The 17452-nt window shown below is 40.9% G+C and overlaps 1 protein-coding gene across 1 annotated transcript in view; it reads left to right on the forward strand.

Moving 5' to 3' along the window:
• Positions 1-17452, forward strand: part of LOC138202264 (ras-related protein Rab-26) — an 87918-nt gene that overhangs the window by 21003 nt on the left and 49463 nt on the right. The gene's annotated exons all lie outside the window — the stretch shown is intronic.

Genomic DNA, 17452 nt, shown 5'->3' on the forward strand with positions numbered 1-17452 from the left:
CATTGGCCTTACTTTTCAGGCCCGGAGGCTACGTCCACTTTTATATACAGTCAATGGATGGACCACATATCTTTTGAAATGCATCAAACTTCACTTCATTCAAGAAACAGACACAAGTAGAAATCGATGCATAACATGTGTATTATTCACGTGTGGGGAGTGCTACTGTGGCTACTCCTTTATCACAAAGTAACAGTGTGCTACTGACCCTGGAGAGTGAGGGATGAACAACATATTGCTGTCTTTGAAGCCTTATCTTCTTCTCCTTTCCTCCCTCTCTGAAAGCTCAATGACAAATGCCAGCACAACTCTGCAATCACAATAATCAAATTGTCGTTCTCGCGAAAACAAAGGCAGGGTGGATGAAGTAAAACAACAAATACCACGATGTGAAACTAATTTACTCTGCAGCTTTTGATTATCAGACACAAACACTTTCCCTCCTCCACGTACAAGCCAAGGAGGAGTGCGACTAGAAAACAGCAGCCTTTAACAGGCTCCCTCATCTTTGTCAAACTGCAGAGGTACACAGTGACTATTCATCAAGCTGTCAGTCTCTACTTTCTTTACTTAACAATATCTAAACCTCAACAAAATGCTGCAACATCACCCAGCGTTCTCAGAAGACTTTAATTCCAAGCGCGTGCACACTGTGCCCTCTAAATATTGAGAGATAACACTCGGGCTTAAGCAGAAGTTGTAAAGCCTCGTAGGACTTATTGGGAGAACACGACATGCCCTAATAGGATTTCCAGCCTATTGTTTGGATAATGCTATCATGTCTGGGCAAGGATTGAATGGTTTATAGTGGCATTGCTGCACACTTAAAAAATTTGAAGCTGTAATGCTCAGACAGAGACAGCAAGCAGCTTTTGCTACCCTACAAATGACAAAAAATATATATATATATCTTAGATAAATTCCTTGAGGATGAGTTCATTTAAACAACTTGAATTACACGATTGTCTAAACGACTGGACTTGTATATCATGTTAACAATTAATATCATTACTATGTGTAATATACAATTGTTGCATAATAAAGAAGAACTCAGATTATTATCACAAAAGTCTACAGTTAACCTAATCCCTAATCCCTATTGAGCATTTTAGTGGTTTTCAGCTCATTGTTTTGGCCAAGAACTTTACTGTTGCTGCTTCGGTGTCACTAATCATGTCAAACTTGTTTCCAGCTGTAGCAACTGTTTTAAACAAAAAGCCTAAACTACTTGTACTCTACCTGCCCACCATCTCAAACAAAGTTAGCAATTTGCTGATGAATTAAGCAGCACATTGAGCAACAAGAGAGTCAGATACTTTTGTCAAGAATTGGTGGAGACCAAAAATAGAGAAAAATCAGAGTATGGATATTAGAGATGGGCATTTCTAGCAAAAATAACATTTGACATTTTCACAGTAAACTGAGGTATGTAGTTGTGCCGGAATGGAATTAACTCCAGTCGTTCCTTACAAGCTAATTCATTATCACTTTAGTTATTTAGAGTCTTCCTCAAGCGCATACACTGTTTGTTACATCCTCCAGAAACTAGTCAATGAAGTTTTCCAGCTGCCAGCAATCAATAAAAGTGTAAACTCATTGGTCCTGGTTACGTAGGGGGCTGTTGGTAAATCCGGGGGTAATCACAAACAAGTGTCCAATGTCCAATACTTAATACTTCCAAAAACAGGGCAAATGTAGAGGACTGCCTTTGTTTAAGTGTGTGTCAAAAGCTAATATCTCAGCCACAACTGATCCCAACTACTGATGGAAATTTGTCAACAAAACAGAACTTTCCAAGTTCTAAAGTAAAATGGGAAGTTAGGCTGTCACTGTTACAGTTTGGGGGGAAACCATGTCTCTCTGTAGTGGATTAAGACTTTGCCTCCTAGAATGAACATTGTAGGGTATTGAGATGAGGAAAGCACACAGGATAATATGGATAAAAAAAAAACAAGAGTGTGATCAGATGAGTGATGGTAGTAGGTTATCATAAAGCATACTTTGATTATGTGTCATTAATCATAAAAAAAAAATACAAATAAAACTTACATGCTGAGTACTTATGCCAACTATGAGAACTGTTTTATGTGAGAACAAAGACATGAAAATGAAAGATTGCTTCCTCTGTGATTATCATAATCAATGCAGTGGAGGTCCATCAAACACAACTATTGAATATCATGATTTAAGCCACCATTCATTCTTTCACTGCAACAGTGGGTGATTTCCACTCCGAAGGTTTGGAGAATGTTAAAGCTTTCTCCCGAGATGGAAAGAGAAGACAAGTAGCTCAGGCCAAGCTTTAAAATGGACAAGTCAGTCTCACTGTGGTTGGCTGCTCCCTAATCTAAATCTTTGCTGAGGATTTGTGACAGTGAGACAAAGGGGAAGAGAGGGAAATAGAGCTCCCGTGGGTCGGTAGCTATCCAAACCTAAAGCCAGGCCTCTCGGAGACAGACAGAGAGACATATATCATATTAGTCACAACTATACTAGTCTACACAGGGAATTGCATGACGGGGTGTAAGACATAGGTTGTATGGAAAGAAAAGGGTAAGGGGAGGGTTTTGTCTCAGGAGTTTGATGTGCGAAAAAGGAACACAAGGTTAAAGATTCCAAGACTTGATTGACAGGTGGAGCCGCACAGAAATCAAAGAGGTCAAGACGGAGCACGGCCCGAGGGAAGCAGAATCTGAGAGAGAGGGGAGGGAAGAAAAGAGGCTGAGCAGGGCAATTTGGAGTTTAGAAAGGGGAGCTGGGGTTAGGGGGATGCTTTATGAAAAAACAAGTTAAAAGGCACCTACAGGAAAAGCTATAGATATATAAAGAGAAGAAGAGGAGGAAGGGGAGAGAGAAAGAAAGTCATGGAGGGTGACAAATCCAGGATGAGCTGGTCTTATTGCTAGATGCAGGGTGGGAGCCATTCTGTGGCAAACCACTGCAACATGAGGGAAGAGGAGGAGGGGAAGAGGAGGCTGGGTCCTGTAAAAGCTAACAAATTGAACTCCACTTATTGCCGGTGCAAGTAGACCAAAATTAGTTTATGGCCCAGTAGATCAGGCTTTGGACCGTTATCACAAGGTTTTACATCAAGCTGACCAACACACAACTCATCATAAAAGTACAGCAAGAACCGAGAGACATTTTATGGATGCTGAGTTTATCATTCTGAAGCTTTCATTTATGCTAACATCTTGACATTTTCTAATTTTTCTTTTCTATACAATATTTAAGTCCTGTTCAGTAAAGTTAACTTTCGATCAAGGCGAAGAGTCCAGTGCCACGGTCGCAGCTGTCCTAAGCTGTTTTTACTTTTTCATTCACATTTGGCTTTTGTTCAAAGTGACATGTAAGGGCTTTTAAACTTGTTAACATCAGGATGGACTTTGTTAACATGCCAAGTACTGAACATTTACCACGGATGCCATTTTGGTTGGCATGTTAGCATGCTACCATTTGCTTATTACCATTAAACACCACATACAGTTAAGGCTATTGGACAAGCTGACATTTTGGACTAAATCTTTGCTGATAGTGGCATCTAAAAAGTTTGCAGGTCGTCAAAAGTCCTCCTTTTGAGGTAAAATTTCAAGACAATCCACCCAAAAGATATTAAGACATTTAATTTGAAACCAAAAACCTGGTGGGCTGGTGGGGATATCTAATGTACCCATATCTCATTCTGGTACAGGCAAATACATCATTTGAGATGATGCTAAGCCCAGGGTGTAGTGACCGTGCCCTTCGAGGTTAGTGTCATTCTGCATCATCTGAGTTAAAGTAGGGCACCGCGAATGTCTATTGAAAGATTTGTTCTCATACATAAAGCCAATGTGGAGATTTGTTACTTCATAATTGTACATTTTACCCGAAGATAGATGACAAGTCAGGGTGTCACCAAATGTTTTAAACGTCATTCTCCAGGGACCACAAATACCAAATGTCATGGCTATCAATGCAAAAATAATGAAGATATCACAAAAAATAAAACGATCAGTGAGCTGGTAAGGCTACAGGAAAACTCAGAGACTACCAAAGTCATTCAGATTAATCGTTTGGGAACCACAAGTGTCTGTCTAAAGTTTTATAGCAATGCATTAAACATTTGTTGTCCACAATGGACCAATTCAATCCTCGGGCCCAAAGTCCTTTTACGTAGAATGATGCATGTTGTTTGGTAAGAAACATGAGACGGACACACTCACTAACTGACAGGTAAACTCTGAAAAGTCCCACTGAAAAACGTCAGAGCAGAAAAGCATCAAACTTTTGTCAGCTGTCTCACCACAATACACAATCTTCCAGTTAATCATAAACCAGAAAACAAATATCCAAGCATCTGTGTTTAAATATCATTATCGATCGCTTTGTCGTTTTAATGTCTGAATGTCTTTTCTTATTGAGTGGCTTCGTTTTAATCATTTTAGCCTGCTGTGTAACTTCTAGTATATCATATTATAGTACACCTCTCTATACTGATCAATACATTGCCCATCGATGGATTCCAGCTACATTAAAGCTGCACAAATCAATATGTTCACATTAACAATCGACAAAATGACTACGCGAGGTGAAGGAGTTTTCTTGTCGGAGTAGTATTGGACACAGCAGAGAATTATAAACCAGCTGCAGTTTCCTGTAAGTTTTATGAAGCTTTTTTTTTAGCTGCTTTCAGCTCTTTGTTTTGCCGATTGACTGTTTTGGTTCATCAGAAGTTCTTTCCAGCAGCAGTAGGCGGCTGTCTTCAGCAACAAAGTTCTGATAAGCCCGCTGTACACAACCTGTCCAGCTCCAGCACCAAGTTAACAATTAGCAGCTGAAGCTAGTGGAGGATTTATCATGTGTAGAGCTGTACATTACCCTCACAAGTAGGTGGAGACCCAAACCAAGTTGCTAAAAGAAACATTAAATACTGCTGCTTTAAAACATTTGAGTTTGACTGTATGTTGCTTCGTTGTAATAGCTACTTGGCACCAAAGCTGCATTTTCCTTTGTTTTCTTGTTTAATTCAGCCAGTGAGTTAGCTTCACCTTAGATTAGAACATTAACTGAGTCCAGACTGAAAGTCTGACCTTTTTTTTTTTAAATCTGTTTTAAATCTGCAAAGACCCAGTGGATCATAAAGATAAGGTTTTATTTTGATAAACTTTGGGGGGTACAAAGAGGCAGTTAAGAGAACAAAGTTCCCTCATGGCAGTTCCTCCCAATCAAACTCAGCAGGGCATATTACCCTGATTAAAGTGTGTGTCCGAGACGAGGGATTCATTGATTTCATTTTCCTTTCATCAGGGAAACAGGTCCTTCATTAGGCATATTTCTGTCCAGTCTTTACGGGATCCGTTTCTTTGACAGTGTGGCAAAGTGGGTGTTCATGCTACGCTGCTTTATTTGAACCCAAGGCCAGTGAAAGGAAATGACTTTCTTTTTATTTCCTTCCATTTCTGAATGTATGCTTTCAGTGAACACCGCAGAACACATCTGTCATTGTCAAATGAGTGCCAACTGTAGTTTCTGTATTTGTTCCTCGTAGACCCACTGTGGATTTTTATCCCAATTTGTCGCACCTGAGCTCCCGTTTCCTCCTGAAAACTTGAAGAGCTAGCAAGTTGAAAAAAATTACCTCTCATTAAGTCGGTGCTAATTAGGCCGGGCGCTGTGGAGGCGTGCATTTGTTATGCGCTTGTTTGTCATAAAAAGCTTTTTTGGAGTTCGCCGGCTGTTCTTTTGCTGTTTCTCTCCCGACAGTGAAGTAGGAGCGGGGGAGAAACTTCCCAGCAGCTGAAAGCCAAACGCTGACAGCTTTATTTGTGTCTGCGAAGTTTGTCTGATCGGCTGCTTTGCAAAAGAAGCACCTGTCTGTTTTTCTGCTGCTAAATATCAATTTGGCAGGTCAACGTTGAAGCCCTAACACTGACAAAACAAAATGCAGAGTAGTGGGTTGAGTTGATGCAGCTGCCGGCGCTGCCTGCGTAAAGGCATACTCGGTGCTTTGCTTTCACTTAACACCAGCAACAGTGACCACTTTTATGCTCCATGTTTTCAGCCTATGTGTGATGATTTTTGTATTTGAAGAATCACGAACAGTTTTGATAGTCAGTAGGTGTCAAGTAAATACTGTTGGCATTATACACTATTTTCTAATTTACCAAGCCTAATTGATTTTATATTGGACTGGGAACAATGCTCACTGCACAGTGGATTAAATTAATTATTATAATTATGATTGAATATTATATTAATAATTACATCTCATTGCTCCGATCATTTCCTGTTGGTGAGGAACACGTTAATGCACTACGTTGTAACTAAAACTGAAACAATGAATTGATTAGTTGATCAACAGTAAAGTAACTGGAAATATTTTAATAAACTAAAAATCATCTGGAGAAGTCATTTTTTAAGCAAAAAATATCTCATCCTGTCTCGTTGTAGAGTAATATAATTGCTGGCTGGATTAGGCAACTTTTTTTTCAAATAAACAAGCACCACATTTCTGAACCTCATCGTACCGGGCGGTAGATGTTTGGGGTTGATGGCAGGCCCACAAAGAGACTGGAGAATCCCACCTGAGGTTCAGGAAACAAAAGCACTTTGTCTTTGGCCCCTGAATGAACCTTTTAAGGGGCCCCTGGTCTGCACTCATAAATAGCATGTTTTCACTGTAGCAGTCTGAGTGAGTTGACACGGCGACATTATACTGCATTTTTGGATATTATGGAATACGGGAAGTTGTTAGAGAGCATATTGCTGATATGTTCGGTATCAGTGTATTTGTGACTTTCCAAAAACAATAAGTAACACTATTTCATCATTGCATTGATAGAAAACATGATCATGTGGCAAATACATTTATGTCAAGGCATATTTATGGTTGAGGAACCTAATTTATTGGAGAGGTTGCTGGTTGCAGCTTCAACCAATCTGTAGATGCTTTTTTTGGGATAATTAAAAACTGAACATATTTGAGTCGTGGGCTATCGGTTAGAGAAAAAAAAAAGAGACTTTTAAAACCATAACTCTTGACTCGGGAGTTACGAATGTAATTTTTGTTGCTTTTTTCTAGCTTTTCTTCGACTAACAAATAAAACAAAGAATTAATTATCATCACGAAGAAGAATTGCTTGCAGCCATTTAACTGTATCACCTCAAACCTGTCTGAAAGATGGAACAGCATTATGCTTATTGGAAAAGATCCATCTACTGAAGTATTGGTGCAGCGTTTAGTCTGTATTATTTGCATAGGTTGTTGAGATTTCTGGGATTCAGACCTGACTGTTGGTACTTTGTTCTGGAAAACAAGTGAATGATTGAAGTAGATAAATGAAACACCTCCGCAGTGTTTGCATCAGAGAGAAGGAACACTGTTTGTGTCATTGTTCTGATATGATTTCACACTGAAGTAAACAGAGATGGCAAGTCGAAAGCTGACATCTGTGCATGTCATGTTTAATACGTGTTACACTGGAGCATCATTTGGGCCGTGTTTATCTGCCGTGTTATTCCGAGTGTATTCCAAGTTGAATAAGGAGTTTGTAGTTTATGTGGAAGATGTTTTTTATTGATCAGTCAGCTGCAGAGTTTCAGGTATGATTTTCATCATATTCAATCGGAGGATTTCCTGGAGGTTCTGATCACTCATAAATATTCAAAGCATGGGCTGGTCAGGCTGGCAGGATGATTGACAGATTGCTTACGGTTACCCGATTCCTATGGCTGCTTTTGAATATTAATACTCATTTGTCAATAGCTCAGTATTGTGTGTAGGTGTTTGATTCATAACCTATGCGCATGAGTGGGAATGTTCTATTGTGTGTTTGCAACTCGAGTGTTTTCATAATTGCCTTCTCTGTCTACCTGCTGTTTAACATGTGTGGCGGTCTTCTGCACTTACTGTTGTTTCATATGCATAATTCTCTGTGTGTGTGTGTGTGTGTGTGTGTGTGTTTTTGTGTAGCAGTGTGTGGGTGTCTACACAGCACAGCACACTATCAGTCTGTCAAAGCTTATTCCAAAACCTGCCACTTTCCTGCTGCCTCTCTTATCAGACCTGTTTGGTGTCACCATTTAGCGCTGATCTCTTTAGTCAGACTTTTTAGTGCCATTTTGGGGGAAGAAGCACCAAAGAGAAAATGGACACACCATTTAGCAAAACAGACATTTTATGTAAAGAAACTGCATGATGGCTGAAACCACTAATTCAGAATGTGTCTCAGCACGTCCCAGAAACTTGGTTGATAAGTAAGGACAAATGCCAAATGTTCGACTAAAAAGATTATTGAGTTTTAACAAATCATTGAGAAATGTGACACGATATCAGTGCCAATAGTCAGAGAAAATTGTATACCGGAGGCCTGTTTCTAATTGGGCCTGATCTCTTCGGTTTTCCAATCGGTTCAAGTCAGATCCACCCGTTCGCTTCCTCCTAGTTTCCTCCTTCTAAATATGGTCACTTCTGACTCCAAACCGCTCCGAACTAACAAGATGGTGTCGGCCAATTTTCCGAACTTGAGGCCGCATAACGGCTGTTCATGAACCAATGGGTGATGTTACTGTTAGTTGCCGCTTGAGTAAAGCAGCAGACATGTTCATGTGGACTCATTACAAACAGGGCGGCAAGAGTAAATATCAGACTTGGAATCTATTCCACCACATTTTCATATTGTTTTATTTATTCGTTTATTTTTGCTCAAGGGCACCCAAGTGCCGGTAATTTAGGTGCTGCTCTTTCACCCACTTCACCTTGTTTGTGCTGTTGTGTAGTTTTTCTAATCTATAGCAATGCATAATAATTGCATTTTTCTTCACAATGTTTTCCAGTGCAGTCAAACAAGGTGAGGGAGGCGCACATTTCGATGACAAGACAAGTTCAAATCTTTAATGAATGCTAATTACCCCACTCCTTTTATTCTAATGAGTTGGCTTGCTCTCAGCCATCAGCGTAATCTAATTTGGATGTTGTTCAAGGTGCCTGTAGGCTGGACTGCAGTCCTCCTTGAGCACTGTGTTTTTTTTCCGGTTCTTTCCTTTTTTATTAGGGGGCGGGGGGTCTGACCGGAGGGCTCGTTATGATCCAAGTTGGATATTCCTCCAAATATGACTCTCAGAGTCTGTACATTTTCTGGTGTAACAGATGGCGGTTTGTTTCATAAAAGTGTTGAAGTCAGAAGGAAAAGAAGAGATACTGTGAAGAGGGCACATCGAGAGAGAAAAAGAAGAACAAGCTTTCCCAATCGCACGCAGTAAATCCTGATTTTACACCTTTTTAAATTATTCAAAGTTTCTCTCCTCTGGTTTGTACTTTCCTCGCTTCAGTTACTGAGCGGTTTGGGCACAACATAGGAGGATCGAAAAAAAGAGGGCAGGATGAGAAACGGAGAATAAGCGAAGAGGTCAGGGGGACGATGAGAAAAAGAGGATAGAGAAGGAGATAAGATGGAAGTAGAGCCTCGGGTTATTGGAAAATCATTACCAGCGAGGCCACACAGATTAGTGCTTAAATGCAAGACAGAGGCAGACAGAGAGTAAGAGAGTTTGTGTTGGACTTTTAGGTGGAGTGCTGCTTCTTTATAGTTCAATCATTTTTTCCAAGGAGGGAGCCCAGTTTGGCTGATGTTCACTTTTTGTAGTCAAGATTAGACTTGGACTTTTGTTTGTGTAGGATGTAGGATGACTGCATCCTGATCACAATTAGAAATTAAATTTAGTTCCTGTATTTATGAAATGAATATAATTAGTGGGAACAAAATTAGCTCCATAGAAAAGGCAGCAGGAACTGCCAACCGTCTGGAAAGCATGGAAATGCTCCCAAGACGTTGTCTTCACCCACGTTGTCCCCCACACTAAAGAGACAGCAATGGTCTCCTGTTGAGATCAGCCACTTCAGACTACAAAAGGGAAGCGTGGCTTTCTACAAACTGAAATGTGGCTCTTGTCTAAGATTTGTGACAAGTGTGCCTCAAATTATAATCATGATGTCTTAGTGACTGACAGGTTCACTTTCCCATTTTGCATAAATTTACAAAATGCAAACCTTTTCTGTGCAGGCTTTATTTTGTACAAACAAATACAGTATTAGTTACCAACTTATCTGGGTCTTATGTGCGAAAATCTGTCGCCAGAACAAATAAATACCTTAAATCCAGTTATAATAACCAACCATTTGATCCTGACATTGGCAGGTTACTCACATGGCCCAAGAAAACAACGCACTAGCGTGTCTCCATGGAGAATATGCAATCCCCCTTTCAGTGTCACTTATGTTCCCTTAGGTTGGAAAGAAATAAGTTATACTGTAAAAGTGGGAAGAGCTGTCAAAGATGCCCTCATTTTTTGTTTGTACTTGAGCTACAACTCTCTCATGGGAAGAACCTGGAAGTTTCTGTTTCGCCTGTCTCACGATTCCTGGACGGCTCTTGTCGTTCTCGACGGCCACTGTTCTGTTGGTTTCTGTATTGTGGCATTCGAGTACAAAACCGAAGCCACCCTCCCCGAAGAAAGCCTCCACTTTGTGATAATTGTTGACTGTGCTCCCCTCATAAGTCGGGAGGTCGTCTTTGTGGAAGGAGAGCAGAGAGAGATACAACATGAAGACACTTCAGTCTAATAAAGCATAATACAGACATATAATACAACAAAACACATCACCAGTGTTGTGCACTTAGGTTATTTTTTCAGTGTTTCAATATTAAAACAGAAAGTGCCTTTAACTGGGAATGTCCTTTAGCATGTTTCCACTGCACATCGTCGCACTGTTGTTAATATGCTACTATAAAATATAAACCTATCGTAAAGACTGGATCACTCATGCTGGTGAAGTCTGCTGCTTACAAAGGAATCGAACAGTAAATTTATTCAGTTCACTAGAAGTTCTTTTCAGTGACATGTTGATGGGTGTTTTGCATTCAGTGCAAACGACCTGAACTGTGGCACAACAGCAGTTCTCCAACACGACATTGTGTGTCTGCTAAAAGCGTGTTGAAAACTCTCGTAGTTTACTGCCCACAGCAACACAACCATCGCTCTCCAAACGCCCCCACTCAACAGAGTTGGCTCCCTGCAACTTCTTACTGTTCCCCAAAACTGAAGTTCAAGCCGAAGGGTCGTCGTTCTGACATTGCGGAGGAGTTTGCAGATGGTATTTGATGCACTTACAGAGCGAGACTTCCAGGGAGCGTTCCAAGAGTGGCGGGAGGGCTGGGAGCGCCGTAGCGTTACACGAGGTGACTACTTTGAAGGAGGCGACATTTAGTTTCGTTTTTGGTTGTTACAAGCGCAGTCGCTGAACTTTGGGATCACAGGAGAGAGAGAAAAGATAAATGGGCGAGGGACTGAAAACAACCACCACGGTATTGATGGACATGTGAGTGTTTGAGATGTGGCCCCGCTTCTGAACTTTGGCTGAAATTATCTCCAAAAAGTGTACAAGTACCAAATCATACTGGGGAACTTCCCATCTATCCATAGAAGCTGCTTCTACATATCTACATCATACATAGTGATGCATTCAGCAGGATGGTGTTGTGGACTCGGTTCTGTAAACACCCAGCCTACACACAGAGCTGCTGACATCTTTACTCCAGTAAAGTAAAAAAACAAAAAAACAACAACACTAGTAACACTGAGTCACACTCCTACTTTGATCCCTGTTAGTCCTCCAGTGATCAGACAGTCACACAGACAGTTCAGTTGTGGAAGAAAGTACCCGAACACAATGCATGTTGCAACAAAGCTCCACTGACTCCACATAACCAATAAAACCTTTTGAAATTTGCTTCTGAAGAGCTGAATCGAGAACAGTTCCTCTCTGTAATGGAGCTAAAGTGCAGCCGCAAATAAATATATTGCTTTTTTCTTGGTGCAGTATAGCTACTATTTCAAGTTGTGGAATTCCAAAAAAGATACTTCAACATTTTTGTTTAATCTAATTTATACTGTACCTGCTCAATTTTCAGGTGTTAGTGGATCTATGGAGTTTGAGGGTTTTTGGAGCCAACCTCTAGTGGCATTCGGTGGCATTGCAGTTTAAGGCACTTCCATATCTGCCTCATGTTTTTAGACACGGAAGCTACGTCCACTTTTATACACGGTCTCTGGTTATATTGGGTAGCGATGGGCATTTTGGAAACGGCAACACAGATGGAAGAAGAATGTCAAATGTAAAAAATTTTTTTACCAACGTCCGGTGAGTCAGAATGTAGCCTGATGCTTTTCAAGAAATTGAACAGAGAGCTGACTTTAATGCCGGGTAACCCAACAGCACCCACCCTTTATACGTCTACTGCCAGGAGTGATTGGAGAGGCCCTTCCTTGACAGTACATGTACATTTCAGTGTGCTGCTTTACAGCAACGAATGACCAAAACCTTGGTTATCCATCAGCCCAATCATCAAGGTTGCAATCATCAATTCTCTGCAACCACACGGCAACAATAAAAGACACAAGCTTTAATGTGCACAAACTGTTTGGCACTGCAGAACTTAGTTTGTTTCTAGGGCTGACTTTTGAGCAGTTACTGTTTCCGAGGCATAAATGCTCTTTACTGCAGCCAAAATGAGGCTTAGTGTTTCCCATTTGTAAAGTAAACTAACTTTAACGCACAGTATCCCATGCAATATGGATGAAATGCATTAAGAATGAAGGCAAATGTATTGTTGGGGAATTATGACTTTCGAACCCACCAACAGCTTCTGGATCTACAGTTTAACTGCGAATCAGAGACCAGCATGCAAATGAAAAGAAACTTTTAGTGCAGGCGATGCAGCATAAAGGTGAGCTTTATTTGTTCGTGATTAGCTTATTTTCATGCGCGTTGCAGTGAGCCACTCAATGTGCTGCCGAGTGCCCACGCAGTTGCTCCAGCCTGTGATTTGTGACTGAACTTTGCCCTCGCAGGTCGATGCTCGGTTCTGTTTAATGGAATGTACTTTTGTGTTCGTTGTGTGTGATGGCATCGCTTTCAAACTATGAGAAAACTGGCCCCGTCTGTATTCAGCAGCTTTCTTTCATTACTGGGCAGGTCGTCCTGCTACCTGACATGGCTGCCTGCCCGCTGTGGTTAGCCGTGCTTTGAGAGGCAGTAGATGCCATCTCAATAAAGAAAGGCTCTTTCATCTGCGGGTGAAAAGCAATCATAACTTCAATTTCTCCTCTGCAGAAAACTGGGGCAACAGATCAGATGTTTGTGCTGCCGACTCCTTTCCTGTTCCCCTCGAAACTCAAATCTGTTCTTTAGGTCTTCATCTGGGGGTTTCATGAGGGTCTTTGACCAACCATCAGTTTTGGTGAAGCTGAACTGTTTTTTTTTTTTTTTCCTTTTCATATTCATCATCATTCTTGTGGTGCTTTTAGCTACCTTAAAAAAAAAAGAAGCTAAAAGCTCGGTTGTCATTTTCACCTCCTGTTTATGTCCTGTACAAACGCATCCATGAATCAGCAGGCGGACAGTTGGTCAGCAGGTTCTGCTGGACCCCAAGCAGATGGACATCCAGCAGAAATATCATAAACACGCACTCAAATAATTCATGGACTTTTAATTTGTTTGACCCATCAGCACCCTCCACACTCAGGGTGCCGAATGTGCAGATTTTAAAGTGCTGACTTCCAGCTGTACATGTTAGAGAAATTCTACGATAATAATTCCCATGATAAATTCTCAATTTATTAAACCTTCGTGTTGCTGTGCCAATCAGGATCGTCCTCTCAGAATATATTTATCTTTCAGTGAAAAAGGTGGTACATTTCTTAACGTTCTTGATCATGTTTGACAGAATCAGTCCTTGATTTAATACAGAGGAAGATAAAAGCAGGTTTGTTCATTGTAGCCAGCAGCAACCACTTTTGCTAACTGATATGACAACTGTTAGAGGGTTTTATCAGCTGTAGAAGCTGGCTGGTCAACGTTAGCTTCACGAGTTGATTGACAACGCAGAGTTTATGCTCAGTAAGATAGCCGGCTAGTTAATGATGTATCCCGTGGCCTTGAAAGTGAAGACTGATCAGTAAGAAAAGTGGCAGTGCAACATAAAACATCAGATTGGATTAGCTTTGACTTTATTAATCCCACAGTGGGGAAATCTACTCGTCACAGCAGCATAGAAAAGACAAAAAAAGGTGTACACAATATGAAAACGATTTACAATTACGTATGAGATAGAGGAAATAAGATAGATAATTATTTTAGGAAAAAATATATAAAAAAATAAGTGCAATGAATAAATACACACACACACAGACTATATACGCAAAAACAAATGAAATAAAAATAAATAAATACAGCTGAGACGATGAATGTAAAGTGACAGGTGTTGTGGGATGAGATGACAAGTGCAAAATTATTTTATTGTGGTGTTGAAAAGTCTGACAGCCGTCGGAACAAACGACCTGCCATGTAAGCCTGACTCAGTTACCATTGTTTGCGCGACTGACAAGTAAAGATAATTCATGACGTGTGCAAGAGTCCATGTGAGTTTGTGTGACTTAAATCTCACAACGGTATGCGAATGCAGCCCAAAGATTTGAGACAATGCAAACTGTTTGCACAGCACCAGTGCCAGAGAATAAAATGGACGCTTGTTTTGTGCACCATTTGTATGTCTTAATGTCTGTATTGCCTTCCACAGCCTCTGAGCTATTCTTGTAGCGCAGTTGCACGCAGATTTTTTTGTAAGATTTTTTTTTTTTTTCTGTAGAGATTGTGATTTCTCCTTATGTCTACATACGCACAGAAGCTAATATAAGTCTACTGTCCACTTGCAAGGCAGCAGCAGTTTGTGGAAACAGAGAAGTAAAACAGACAGGAATCAATTCCCTTAATTAGACCCATCAAAACTAAATATACAAAATAGGCAAGTAAATTAAAACTTGAAAAACAAATAAAGAAAAAACGACTTACACACTGACACTTCCAAATTCACCTCGAAGCTACAGATTGTTGGTCAAAGGGCCCAATTTAACCATTTAACCAAGCTTATTCAGTAGAAATAATGACACTCACCAACTGGACCATTGTTGAACACCATTCTTCAAGGGGGGACATGTCTTCTCCTCCACTGTCTCAGTGGTTTCCATTTAGCTGTTATAAGAACCAACACAATGTATTTTCAGTGGAGAATTGAAAGTCCTACAGGTCAGTGGTTGAATCCAAAATCAATATTTCTGCAGAGATTTGGAAATTTTTGTTTCAAACACTGTTAAATATTGTTCGACCCGTTTTTAATTGGTAGACATGAATGGAGGCACTGTTTGCTTTAAATCTCCAGCAAGACTCTAAATATAGTTATTGTGGTGTCCGTTACCATCTGTGTCATATTGTCAGTGGAAAAAACCTATTACCAAATTTATTTGTACACTAGTAATATTCAGACGTGACTTCCAATCTGCAGGAGGTAAGTCAAGTCCACAGGCAGCTCTCTTGTCCGGTGTTACTCAACCATGAACAAGCAGATAAGCACACTCCTGAGTTAATTTGACCTGTCAAGCTTCGACTGGGCTGTTGTCAGCTCTGAAAGTCATCATCTTCCTTTTTTAAGGAATAATCTCCAACAAGTCTCTCAGTAACTTATTCTGTAAACTGTTTTTGTTGGATTTTTATTTTTTAGAAACCAAAACGTCTGACTCCGAATCCTGCAGCAGGAGAACTCTCCGAGGTTTCACCCCACAGAGACTTCAAAGGATGTCGCTGAATACCAAACTCTGTGGGCTCATCAGCAAAGGAACAGTGCATGGAGTGTGGGCACCTTTGGGGTTTTCATGCACAAATTCCAGCAGCCTGTTTTCCTTTGTCCTTAAGGGGGCAGGTATGGGGTGACTGTCAGGATGGAGCAAATTTATAAAGCGTGCAGGGATCATCACAAACGTCTCAGACTCAGCAGCAGTGTGTTGGAATTCAAATATCATAATCACAAAAGGATAACAATATATGTTTAAAATCCAGAGAAAAACAGTTTTGTTTTTTTTGGTTTTTGCACCAGTTGGAAATCTTCTTTGATGCTTTTTTATTTATTTGTTTTGCTCGTATCTCTGTGAAACACATTAGCCTGAATCGCCGATACGCCCACTGTGTCCTGACCGAGACTGTGCGCTCATCCATCTTGTTTCCTGGCATTATCACGTCCCCCTGTAATGATAGATGGCAAAGTTAGATCTGCTCTCTGTTTGTCTAATAGAATAGTAGAAAAAGGATGCAGGAGCCGCCGCAATCGGTGACCATTTACTTGGTGTCATTTTTGAAAAAAAAAAAAAGAAAAGCCGCACCACCAACCGGGTATCATTCTTTGTGAAGTGACATCGCCAAGATATCGAAAAGCTTGTGTGTGTGCGTGCGTGCATTATGTTAAACTCCTTGGCAACCATGGTGTTGGTAAATGATGCAACTCTCTGAAACAAAGGGCTCCATCATAACAAAAGGTGTGTGTGTGTGTGTGTGTGTGTGTGTGTGTGTGTGTGTGTCCACAGAACTATAGATAGTACAGTGTGCTGACAGCATCGCAGTGATAAAAGAGAACCTCGCGGCAGAGGCCAAGCCCTCATTGCACCAACTGTGGTCACAAAAAGCCGACCATTATGCATCAGCCTCCGCATACACGCCTGGATTTACTTTGCAAACTGTCTTTCCTTTTAGAAAAGAGCACTTCCCTTTAGTGGTGCTGAAAGCATCTTTTTGCTCTGGTCCTGACACTTCTGGAGGGTTTTAAATAGTTATTTTTAGCCATTTGTGGCAAGTGTCCTCAACACTTTTCCCTGCTCTGTTCTGGTGGCGTTGCTTTCTATGTCTGCTCTAAGGGGCAACCAACAGTATAACGTCACCTGTATGAAGTCTCCAGTTCAGATTTTGACGAACTGACTTGATCTGATTGAAAACCCGGCGGAAAGACCTCCCGCACACCGATAGCTGTAATCTGACTGCACCACAGGCCTGTCAATCAAACAGACACGCCCCCACAAACAAGTCTTTTTGAAGATATTTTCTAATTAATGACGAGATTATTCTCAGATGGCCCGCCAAAAAACTAACAAGGAGCAACTTTAGTTTACAAAACCCAAAATAACTCTAACTATAATAATAATAGCTATTTTAGTGACTTCAAATTCTATGAGACTAGATGAATGGGAGTTTATGGAACCGGAGGCTTTTTGGAGCCGACCTCTAGCCACACCCGGTGGTATGGCAGCTTAAAGCACTTCCGCATCGGCCTCATTTTTCAGACCCTGAAGCTACGTCTGTTTTTCTGTAGAGTAGATGGTGTGTCTGCTCCGCACGGTGCGGGTGCATCGGAGGGGGGACAGGCAGGGTTGCGCTGCGTCCTTCGTGAAACACAGAGATCAGAGGACAGAAAGTGACTTCCTGTCTTACTTGTGGGAAAAATGTATTGACTTCAAATTGTATGAGACTAGTTGAATGGTAGTCTATGGAACCAGAGGCTTCTTGAAACCAACCCCAAGTGGCACCCGGAGG

This window comes from Embiotoca jacksoni, unplaced genomic scaffold (genome assembly GCF_022577435.1).
Source record: "Embiotoca jacksoni isolate LCO1_2020_lvr unplaced genomic scaffold, fEmbJac1.0.p SCAF_20, whole genome shotgun sequence".
NCBI lineage: Eukaryota > Metazoa > Chordata > Actinopteri > Embiotocidae > Embiotoca > Embiotoca jacksoni.